Raw genomic sequence first — 11,647 nt, 5'->3', positions numbered from 1 at the left:
CCTGCTGGGTTCGGTCTCCGGGCACGCAGGGGGTCGTCCTTCCCAAGCGCCCGGTTCTCCTCCTCTGGGCCTCTGGCCACAAGCAGCAGAATTACCTGACGCCGCCTGGAGTCCGCTTTTTCCGCTCCGGAGAGATCGCAGAGAGGCGGGCGTTGGCCGTCACCCGCCTCTCCCTCCCTTCTCCCCGCCCCATCCACTCCTTCACCTCCTTAGCCCCTCCTTCCCACACACCGCTCGCCTCGCTCAGGAGTTGCGAGGCTCCTGCTGCGAGGAGTTTGGAGCCACCCCACCGCAGAGCCCTCACCGGCCGAGCGTGAGCCACGCAAGTGCCGGAGCCCGGGCGCCGTCGCCATCTCTGTTGTTCGTTTGGGTTGGACCCCGGAATCGAGGTGGGACCAGCTTCTCTCTACCCCATTCCCCTACAGCCACCTCATCCGGCTCAGGGCAACTCCAGGAGCCCGGAGCTGCGGCGCGCGTGCCCGGCGCGCAGCCAGTGGGGAGCCCAGCGGGGAGCCCAGCTAAGCCGCCAGGGACACCAGCGGAGGGGGCGGTTGGAGGGGCCCTGGAGAGCTCTCGGCTTCCCCAGTGCTGGGGAACGGGAAGCCCCGGAGGCGAGGAGATCTCGGCTCAAGGCTGAGGGCAGGCAGCGGAGCCTGGGCGCACCTGCGGGAGCCGCAGAAAGGACTTGCCAACTGGCCAACTTCTTTTCCAGGTCTCCTTCTTACTTTGGAAACTGAAGGGACTGCGCGGTAAACCCGTAAGCCGTGGGGCCTGGAGGAAGGTTTTATTGGTTTGGATGACAAAAGAAAAAAATTGTGTTTAGACCTGAGCCTCTGTTTTCCACCTTCCCTTGCTGTCCTCAAGCAAATGAAAAACAAAATAACAGGAAGCAACCCCAACCAAAGCACTTATTTATAAGGGATGTGTAGAGGTGTGAAAAAGAGACCCAAGTGGGGATTCACTTTGGAAGTGTAAGGTATGTTGAGGCTGGCTAAGACATTGTTTATTGTGGGCACTATTTCTAGGACTGTGTTTGCAAACAGAGGATGACGCTGGCTCTTGTATGCCTGAGGGAGTTCCTTGTATTGAGGGGATCCTTGGAGTGTCCTCTGTTACCGTTATTTACATAAGTATTGAAGTATAGCGAAAGGAATACTCTTTTAGAGCTTTGGAGTTGGAGTCACAATTTTGGTGTGATTTGCCATTTACCTGGAACACTAGTTAACTTCTCTGAGCCTCAGTTTCCTCATCTGTCAAATTAGAGGGTTGGATTAAGATTCCGATGGCCTTTTAATATCTACGGTGTTTCCCAATTTAAAACTGTATAATTCTTGAACTCTTTAACATGTTAGGTTCATAATTTCATGACATTGCTCTTAGCATTTTTGTTTATGTGCATTTATGATTTATACCTTTAGGATTTTTCAAACAAAAACAAAAGAGAAAAATACTTATAAAAGGGTTCAGAAATATATAGTTTATATGTAAATACTTAGCTCATTTCTCATGCTACCTTAAAGAATCATGTTACAAAAAAGTCATTAGTTCAGTGGTAAGTCAGTATTTGCAACACCTCAACAAAACGTGTGGCTTCGGCATAGTACTCATTCTCTTCCAGTATTTTACACTTGGAATACGTAAAAATTGTTCTGGAGGAAAGCAAAAATTTCACCTCTGCTATCAATTACTGGTCTTGAACAGGGCTTGTTACTTTTTAGCATAAAGTTGTGTGCAGAATATTAAAAAAATGGTTTCAGCCCACTTCAGAGCCTCTCTGAAATTAAGCTCAGGAACAGAGATGCCAATTTTAGTAATGCACTTTAGTTGCCTTGGAATTAATCCCAGAAAATAGCAGAGGTTAACTAAACCTACAAACCAGAAATTAGGAATTTACACACACACACACACACACACACACACACACAGTTATACAAGACTGAAAAAACAGAAACAACAACAAACAACTATTGGTGTAAGCAGACAGAGAATGTTGAAATGGCTTTTTTTGTTACTTGTAATTCAAAATTACTTAAGACTTAGTTATCTGTCTTTAGGATAGGGTGAGAAGTAGTCTGGCTCTTTTTGGTGGCTTTGAGCTAAAATAATGTGTTTCCACCAGCATGTGTGTGGTATACGGTTTGGGAGAGTGGAATGGATTTGAAGTACTCTTACAAACACATTTGAACTTAGTTTTCAGTGCCTTTTTGCTTTTGGGCTGGAAGTGTCAGCAATCAATCACTCAGGCATTTGTCTTCCCTCATATCCTCTGGTGAAGTAGATGATCATCTCCTGTGAAACAGATGCTCAAGGAATTCAGCAAATTATGGAATGAACGCAGAGTAGTAAAACCCTGGTTTCTTGTTGCTTGTTGGGAGACATCCGGAACCAGTGGGTGAATCCAACTGCTCATGGTATATAGCCAACTCATTCATAGCTTAGAATCATCATTATGGTTGGCAGAAGCTCTATTCCACTTTTGTGACATGGGGATTTGGCTCTCATGAATTTACCAAGAAAGAAGTCATGTCTTCACCCTTAGATCACTATTATATAACCAAATGGTTTGTGCCTGAAGTGCAATACCTTGGAAATAAAACTAAGATATCCAGAAAGAAATGAATTGTCTTGGCAGTTACTTACTCTACTGCATTTTTTCATACTTAGAGCCAAAACACAATACAGTCAAAAATGAAGACAATGGCTTATAGTCTGCTTTAATTCTTAAGATTTTATGTGATTCACAAATTCTACTTTCAGTTAAATCAGAAAGGCACAAATGTTCACCTACTGGCCAAACCTAGTGCATATAACTTTTGAAGTTTAAATTTAAATTTGGTCTGCTTATAGTTTGGAATATTCCTTTACAAATAGTTTTTAAAACTTTGTGACAATTGTGATATTATCTGTTGTCTTTTCATACACATGATCTTATTAATTAAATTTTGTAACACTTTGAACTATAACATTTATAGGGAAAAGTCTCATAAAATAAATGTACTCATTAACAAGTAATATTATGGATAATTATAAGGCAAATACCCCACTATTCACCATGTAAGAAAGAGAACATTGTCAATACTCAGAAACCTCTTGCTTGGTTCTTCCTGATCACAAGGTTTTTTAAAAAAATTTTATATGAATATATGAGGCATTCTTTCATAGATTCTTTTGCTTAACATTATGTTTGTAAGATTAAGCCATTTCTTTGTTCCCCTTTAAAGAAAAACATTTTTAAGTTGTTTATATTCTTTCTCTACAATTCATTTCCTCACATTCTCTCTTCAACCCATTCTTACCAATCCTGTTTTCACTGCTCAGCCGAAACTACTCTTATCAAAGTCACCAATAACATCATCTTTCCTAAATCTGATAGTCAGTCGTCAGTGTTGATCTTACTTTGCCCATTGGTAGTATTGCCACAGTTATAATATTTCCTTATTGACTTCCGGACACTATGCACTCTTGATGTCCCTCCTTCACTGGCTACTCCTTTCTGTCTCCTTTGCTGGTTTGTCTTCTCTCAGAGGTTTTGAGCTTAGAATGCTTTAAGATTTAGTCCTTGAGAGCAGTTTCTCTCTATACTCTTTGATGATTTCATGCAACTCTTTATTTTTTCTCTGATTTCTATATTTTTATACTGATTACTCCAAAACAATAGCTCAGTCCTTGACTTTGTTCCTGAAATTCAGACTTCTCTATCCAGTTGCCTCCTCAGCATTTCCACTGGGATGTCTAGTAGACACCTGTAGTTCAACATACTGCAAATGGAATCTTCATCTCACCCAGCTTACTCTATCTGCATGCTTTCCCATCTCCTTCAAATTGCTTAGGCCCACAATCTTGGAATCATTTTTGATTTCTCACATTCCCTTATACCTTAGTACCTCAGATGTAAAGTGTCAGGAGATCTTTTTTTGCTCTATCTTGAAACTAAATCCAAAACATAATTACATCTCATCTCCTTCAGGGCTATTATCCTGGTCTGAGCTTCCACCATGTCTCACATGGATTATTGCAAGGGCCTCTTAACTGGTCTTCATGCTTTTATCCTTTGCCTCCCATCATCCATTTTTAAACTGCAATGAGAGCTTTTGTTTTCACAACATGTCAGATCATGTCACTTTTCTGCTCCAGACTCCCCAGTGGCTTTCTAGTTTATACAGAGAAAGAACCAAAGTCCTTAAGATGGCCTGCAAGGCCCTCCCTCATTTATCCACCCCCTCCTCTTTCCTATTTGGTCTCATTCCCTACTGTTTTTCCCACTCACTCAGTGGGATTCCTTGCTATTCCTTGACTATATTGGAGACCATGTTTGCACTTCAGCTTTCTCTGCCTGCAATGCTCTTCCCCCACATCTCCACGTGGCTTACTCTGTTACCGCCACTTCCTCTAGGTCTTTGTTCGGTGAATGAAGCTTACCCTGATTATCGTATTTCAAGTTATATATATTCTTACTTTCTCCTTTCCTTTGCTTTTCTCTATAGTACTTGTCACCTTTTAAAATACTGTATGACTTTTATCATGTTTTCCTGTATCATTTCTAGCAGAATGTAAACTCCATGGAGGCAGATTTTGTTTTGTCTTGTTTTACTTACTAACATATCCATAGCACCTGGAATAGGACCTAGCATATAAAAGGTGCTCAGTATTTTTTGTTTATTGAATGCTGTTGTTGACCGTGGCTATTGCATTGTTTGTTTTTGTTGCCGGATGTATTGCATTGTGTGAATGTATCTTTATGGTTTACTGATTCTGATTATGGATAACTGTGCCACCTCATTCCTTGCTGTAGCATGGATCAGTACTCCATTCCTTTTTATGGCCAAATAATATTCCATTGGATGGATACACCACTTTTGTTTATTTATTCATTAGTCGATGGACATTTGGATAGTTTTCACTTTTTGGCTATTATGAATAATGCTGCAACTAACACTTGTGAACAAGTTTTTGTGTGAATGTATATACCTCTCTTGGGTATAATCATATACAAAGGAATAGAATTTCTGCATTTATGGCAACACTATGATTAATATTTGAAAATCCGCCAAATTGTTTTCCAAAGTAGCTGTCATCATTTTACATTTCCACCAGCAATGTACAAGGGTTCTAATTTCTCTATGTCCTTGTTAACACTTGTTATTGTTTGTGCTTTTGATTATAGCTGTTCTCGAGGATGTGAAGTGGTGTCTCATTATGGTTTTGATTTGCATTTTCTGATGACTAATGATGTTGAGCATCTTTTTATGTGCTTATTGGCCATTTGTATATCTTTTTTGGAGAAGTGCTGTTTGCCAATTTTTTCATTGGGTTATTTGTTTTTCTATTTTTTATGCTGTAATAGTCTTTACATACAGATAAAAATCCCTTGTAAGATACATGATTTGCAAATATTTTTACCCATAATGTAGTTTGCCTTTTTAAAGCTTTTGATGGTGTCCTTTGATGATCCAAAGTTTTTAATTTTAATGAAGTCCAATTTAACTATTTTTTGGATTTGTTTTTGGTGTAGTATCTAAAAAACCATTACCTAATTCCAGGTCATGAAGATTTATGTAGGCACATTCATTTTATTGTACTTCACTGTAGAGTGCCTTGGATATACTACATTTTATACAAATTAAGGTAAGACCTTCCACCAGCAAAAATAAAGTTTCTTTTTTGAAATATTTATTTAATTTTGCATTTTTAAAAACAATTTTTTCAATTACAGTTTATTTTTTAGGTTATATTTTATTGATTATGCTATTACAGTTGTCCCAATCCACCCCCCATACTTTGACCCCCTCCACCTACCACCCACCACTCCCTCAGGCAATCCCTCCAATACTGTTCATGTCCAGGAGTCATTCACATAAGTTCCTTGACTGCTCCATTTCCTATACTTTTCATGCCGTTGGCTATTCTGTAGCTACCTGTTTGTACTTCTTAATCCTCTCACCTCCTCACCCATTCCCTCACATCCCCCTTCCTTTTTGCAACCATCAAAATGCTCTCCATATCTGTGATTCTTTCTCTGTTCTTCTTGTTTGTTTAGTTTGTTCTTTAGATTCAGCTGTTGACAGATATATAGTTTTGACATTTTATTGTTCATAGTTTTGATCATTTTCATTTTCTTAAATAAGTCCCTTTAACATTTCATATAATAATGGTTTAACGATGATGAACTCCTTTAGTTTTTTCTTCTCTGGGAAACTCTTTATCTGCCCTCTGATTCTAAATGATAGCTTTGCTGGGTAGAACAGTCTTGGCTGTAGTTCCCTGCTTTTCATGACTTGGAATATTTCTTGTTAATCCCTTCTAGTCTGTAAAGTTTCTTTTGAGAAATCAGATGACAGTCTTATGAGAATTCCTCTGTAAGTAACTAACAGCTTATCTCTTGCTGCTTTTAAGATTCTTTCTTTATCTTTAACCTTCAGCATTTTCATTATGATGTGTCTTGGAGTGGGCCTCTTTGCATCCATCTTGTTTGGAACTCTCTGTGCTTCCTGGACTTGCACGTCTAATTCTTTCACCAAATTAAGAAAGCTTTCTTTCATTATTTTTTCAAATACATTTCCAGTTCCTTGCTCATTCTCTTTTCCTTCTGGCACCCCTATGATGTGATTGGTGGAATGCTTGAAGTGTCCCAGAGGCTGCTTATACTAACTATCCTCATTTTCTTGGATTCCTTTTCTCTTCTTCTTGTTCTGATTGGTTGTTTTTGCCTCCTTAGGTTCCAGATTATTGTTTGTTTCTCAGCTTCAGCCATCCTACTGTTGTTTCCTTGTAAATTGTTCTTTATTTCAATTAGTGAATCCTTCATTTCTGACTGGGTCTTCTTTATGCAGCTGAGGTTCTCACTAAGTTCCTTGAGCATCCTTATAACCAGTTTTTGGAACTTGCATCTGACAGGTTGCTTATCTCTGTTTTGTTTAGCTCTTTTTCTGGAGTTTTGATCTGTTCTTTTATTTGAGCCATGTTTCTTTGTCTCCTTACTTTGGCAGCCTCCCTGTATTTGTTTCTATGTATTAGGTAGAGCTGCTTTGACTCTGTTTTGTTTGTGTGGCCTAATATAGTAGGTGTCCTGTAGGGTCCAGTGGCATAGCCTCTCCTATCACCTGGGCTGGGTACTTGAGGTGTTCCCTTCATGTGGGTTAAGTACACCCTCTTGTAGTTGAGCCTTGGTTACTGATGGCAGATCAATGGGAGGGATTTACCCAGGCCAGTCAGCTGCAAGGATTAGCTGTGACCACTTACCACTAACCTCTGCCCTCTGTGGAGGATTAGCTATGTAGGGACAGGGTTGTGGTGCTCTGATGTGGTCTGTATCTCTCCACTGGGTGTGCTGGCCCTGGGGTTTTTCAGGTGGTGCAGGCCAAGGTCAACCCTGTCCCCCGTTTTTTGCCTGGGGCTATCCTGCCTGTGTTATAGAACAATCTGAGTTGGCTGCTACTTGTGCTGGGCTTGGAGATTCCCAGGGAAAGCCAAACTGTGATCTAGGCTGGCTGCTGGCAGTGTTGTTCCTGGGGTCACTTAGCAAGAGGCATAGGTGCTTACACTCACTGAGGCCAGCTATTGCTTGTTTGAAAGGATTTTGGACATTGTGAGGCATGAGCTAAGACCCACCATGGAAAAGCCACCATTAACAGTTGTAAGTTGGATGGGATGGAGCCTCAGAGGATCTCCAGGGCAGGCAAACAGTGTTAACCAGGTTATGGAGTGTGAGATATGACAACTACCTGCTGGCTCTGTGGCTCTGCCCACCTTTCTGTCTAGGAGAAAACTATCTCTCAGCCCTGGTCTTGATGCCAGACAGTTCAGTTCCTCCCCATATGCCATCTATGTCTTTCAAGCCCCTTTTCTGGTGCTGGAGCTCAGGAGTGAGTCTGAGTAAATTCATTTGTGGGTTCTTTAAGAGGTACTTCTTGAGGCTCCAGAAATTCTTCCACTGACTTAATCCCTGCTGGGTTTTGCAGCCCGAAGTTATGGGGACTTAAGTTATGGGATATTATGGGATGCTAGCTTGTAGTTTTCTTTCATTGTAATATCTTTTATTTTTCATCTTGGTACCTGAGTAATGCTGGCCTCAGAATAGGTGGGGTCATATTAAAACACTTGGTTTTATATAGTTATATATTCTGCCAGCAACCTTGCTGAATTTTAAAATTAAAAGTTAAACAGCTTACATAGAGATACTTTTGGATTTTCTACTTTTCTTGAATAAAGACTATTTTGTTTCTTCCTCTATAATCTTTAAACTTTTTTACCCTTTTCTTGCTGCATTGACTAGGACCTCAAGTATAGTGTTGATTTCCAGTGCTTGCAGGGGAAGTCATTTTACCATTGAGAAGGATGTTTGCTTTGGTTTTGGTTAGATATGCTTTTTGAGATTTACTTAGTTCCCTCTGTTTCTCACTTGCAAATAGTTTTGGGTTTTTTTGGTCATGAATGGATATTGACTATTATAAAATGCTTTTTTATATTTACTGGTATAATCAAATGCTTTTTCTTCCTTCAGTTTATTAATGAGGTAAATTGTATTAATTGGTTTTTTAAAAAGATTTTATTTATGTACTTTAGAGAGGAGTTAGGGAGAAAGAAAGAGAGGCAGAGAAACATCCATGTGAGAGAGATACATTGATCAGTTGTCTCTTGCTCGCCTCTAACTGGGGACCCAGTCCACAACCCAGGCTTGTACCCTGACTAGGAATCGAACCTTTAGGTTCGAAGCCTGGTACTCAATCCACTGAGCCACACCAGCCAGGACATGCTTTTTAAAATATTAAGTCATCGTTGTCCCCTGCGCCACTGTCTTTACTATAACAGTTGTACTCATGCTATATGCATTTTTTATGCATTGCAAAATTCCATTTGCTAATATATTGTGAAGCTTTTTAAAAGTCTGTATTCTTATTTAAAGATTGGCTATTATGTTCCTTTTTCAAATTGTACTTGTTGCATTTTGGTGTTAAGGTTATTAACTATAAATTTGAATTGTCAAGTGTTTGACTTTTTCTAGTCTCTGGAAGTTTTTGTGCTAGTCTAAAATTACTTGTTGCATTGTAAAAATCTGTGGTGAAACCAGATTTTTTTTACCATGAAATTAATTTTTTTATGGTTATAGGACCATTCCCTCCCTCCTTTTCTTCCTTCCTCTTCCTCTCCTTCCCTCCCTCCCTTCCTTGCTCATCAGCTTTGGTAAATTATATTGCCTAAGAATTTGCTTATTACATTTAACATTTCAAAATTATTGCCATGAAATTGGTCCTAATTAATCCTGTTTCAATGCCCTGCCTTTGCTGCTGATATTGGTTATTTGTGCCGTCTCTCTTTTAATCTCATCGGAATTTTGTTTATTTTACTTGTCTTTCAAAACACCAATTTTATGTTTTTTGATTTTCACTTTTGTGTGTTTATTTTCTATTTTATTAATCTCAACTCTTATCTTCTCCATTTTACTTTCTTTGAATTTTTTGTATTTCTTTCTAACATCTTAAAGTTAATGATAGCCCGTTAATTTTCAGCCTTTCTTCCTTTTTGGAATAATATTTTTTTCATGACTTTGAATTTTTCTTTAAGGACTCCTTAATCTGCACGAAATAACTTTTGAGGTGCTTCTTTCACTGTCATCAGTGTAAAATATATTTTGATTTTTATTTTATCTGTTTTGTCCAGTGGCTTGCTCAAAGTATTTTGTCCTAACATAGGGCACCTGTGCAGTTATGTTTTTGCTATTTATTTCTGCCTTAAAATCTCTGTGGTCAGAGAATGTGGTCTGTCTGATTTTGGTCTTTAGGTTTTGTTTGTAACGTGCTTTGTGCCTTTGTGTATGTTCCGTTTTTGTAAATGCACCATTGGTGCTTGCAGATAATGTTTAATTTGTATTTTTGGGGAGCAGAGTTCGATGTATGTCAAAGTTGTTAATGTTGTTCCAAGTTATTTTTTAGTGTTTTCCCCATCTCATGTGTCTTTATGTATTTTATATGTATCATTTTGCTTATTCTATTTATTCTTTAGGAAGTTAAAGTCTTCCATCATCTGTGTGGATTTCTGCCTTTTTCCTTGTAGTACTCTGAATTTTTCACTTTATATATTTTGAAGTTACTTAATAATATGCTATTTTGAGGTTCTATTGTAATTTATACACACATTTAAAATTATATATTCCTACTGAATGGAAGCTTTCATCAATTGGAGTGACTCTCTTGCTTCACTATTTTTCTGCTGCTGCAGGATTATATTGAGGGGATATTATTTTAAATTTATGTTTACATATGTAACAACCTTTTAAAATAGTTCCGAGTTGGGGTTATCCCCATACTACCTATTGGCTTCAACGTAAAAATGAAATATATCTACTACTCTGTAACTCCTGCAATCTGACATGCCAAGCCTAGAGATGTGATTAATGCCATTATATTATTTTTAAATGAATTTAGTAAGTATAAGAAATATCAGAGACAGAAATGCTGAATATGTAGTAAAAATCATTGTCAAATTTAAGTGCCATGAAGTTGGAAGTTTAAAATCTTTTTTAGAATTGTGAACACTGAATTTGTTCAAAGTAGGCTATGGGAAATCTGGGGGGATATTGATTCGCAGCAAATGAAAGTCAGCAAGTCACTTATTCTCTTATAAAATTAGTAGGCTAGGTTCTTCCCACTTAAACAATTTTACGCAAATGAAGTCTCCCCCAGAGTGAAAACAGTTCACTTGCAGTTAGTGGGGGAGAACATTTGTTTGGTCACTGAAGCGTTGAGGTAATCCCCTCCGTGGGAATATAGTTGTGGTTCTGCTTAGCACAGCATGGGGGCTGGCTGAGAAGAGAAGAGAACTGTGGGGAGCCATGGCCTGGTAAGGTGTGGCTGATCTTGAAGGACAGAGTCACATATTTGAGAACTAGTTGGAAAAAATTTTGTGTTATCCTATGGACTTATTTAATCAAACTAGAACAGTATGGACTAGCAAATGAAAATTACCTACTGGAAACGCTTAGGGGGCATTGTGGTATTAACATTAATTTAAAGTCTTTGCCAATTAGGAGGGAAAGATCTAGAAATAATATAGCCTTATAAATGTGTACACATATGTGTACAATAATGCATGAAAAAAGAGAGAAAGAGGAAGAGAGAGCAGATGGGGGGTGGGGAGGGAGATGAAGAGAGAGAGAGAGAGAGAGAGAGAGAGAGAGAGAGAGAGAGAAAGAGACACTCTATTCCTGGCACAATAATTTCTATAAAGTTTATGGGGATGTATAAATGTTTATGTGTTTGTACTAGATAATAGCTAAACTTAAGATCTGAGCCAAATAGAGATTCTCATGAGCTTCTATAATGGTATTATAATAGGCTTTTAAAATGTGAACTCATGTTTAAGAACAGCTGTTACCAAATATCTATTTTGGGAAGGCATAGGACAACTTAGTTTTTCTCAGAATTACATGATCTTATTTTTACTTTAACTAGCAGCTGTTATTTGGGTGTTATTTGGGTTTTTCATAGTTTCTATGAAAACCAAGAAACTGTAAACATGAGATATTTGAACAATTAGATTTTTGTATGCACCAACACAATTTCTGAACCAAATTAGTCAGTGTTTAGGACATGAAAGGGAAAATAAATTATAAACATACATAGATAAGTATACACATATAGTAAACAGGGAG

At 38.5% G+C, this 11,647-nt stretch overlaps 1 protein-coding gene across 3 annotated transcripts in view; it reads left to right on the top strand.

The window, feature by feature from the left end:
* Positions 1-231: 231 nt before the first annotated feature.
* LEPR (leptin receptor) overlaps positions 232-11,647 on the top strand; it is an 84,808-nt gene continuing 73,392 nt past the window's right edge. For 2 of the 3 annotated variants that reach the window (XM_045835498.1, XM_045835500.1), the window contains exon 1: positions 232-389. The gene's annotated coding sequence lies outside the window, so the exon portion shown is untranslated. Of the gene's footprint in view, positions 390-712; positions 977-11,647 lie in introns of all 3 variants that reach the window. The other variant, XM_045835499.1, reaches the window with a different exon arrangement.

The sequence above is a fragment of the Phyllostomus hastatus genome, unplaced genomic scaffold (assembly GCF_019186645.2).
Source record: "Phyllostomus hastatus isolate PE091 unplaced genomic scaffold, TTU_PhHast_1.1 phas_contig_209, whole genome shotgun sequence".
Taxonomy (NCBI): Eukaryota; Metazoa; Chordata; class Mammalia; order Chiroptera; family Phyllostomidae; genus Phyllostomus; species Phyllostomus hastatus.
Note: the sequence above shows the minus strand (reverse complement) of the source record. Positions and strands in the feature narration are given on the sequence as shown.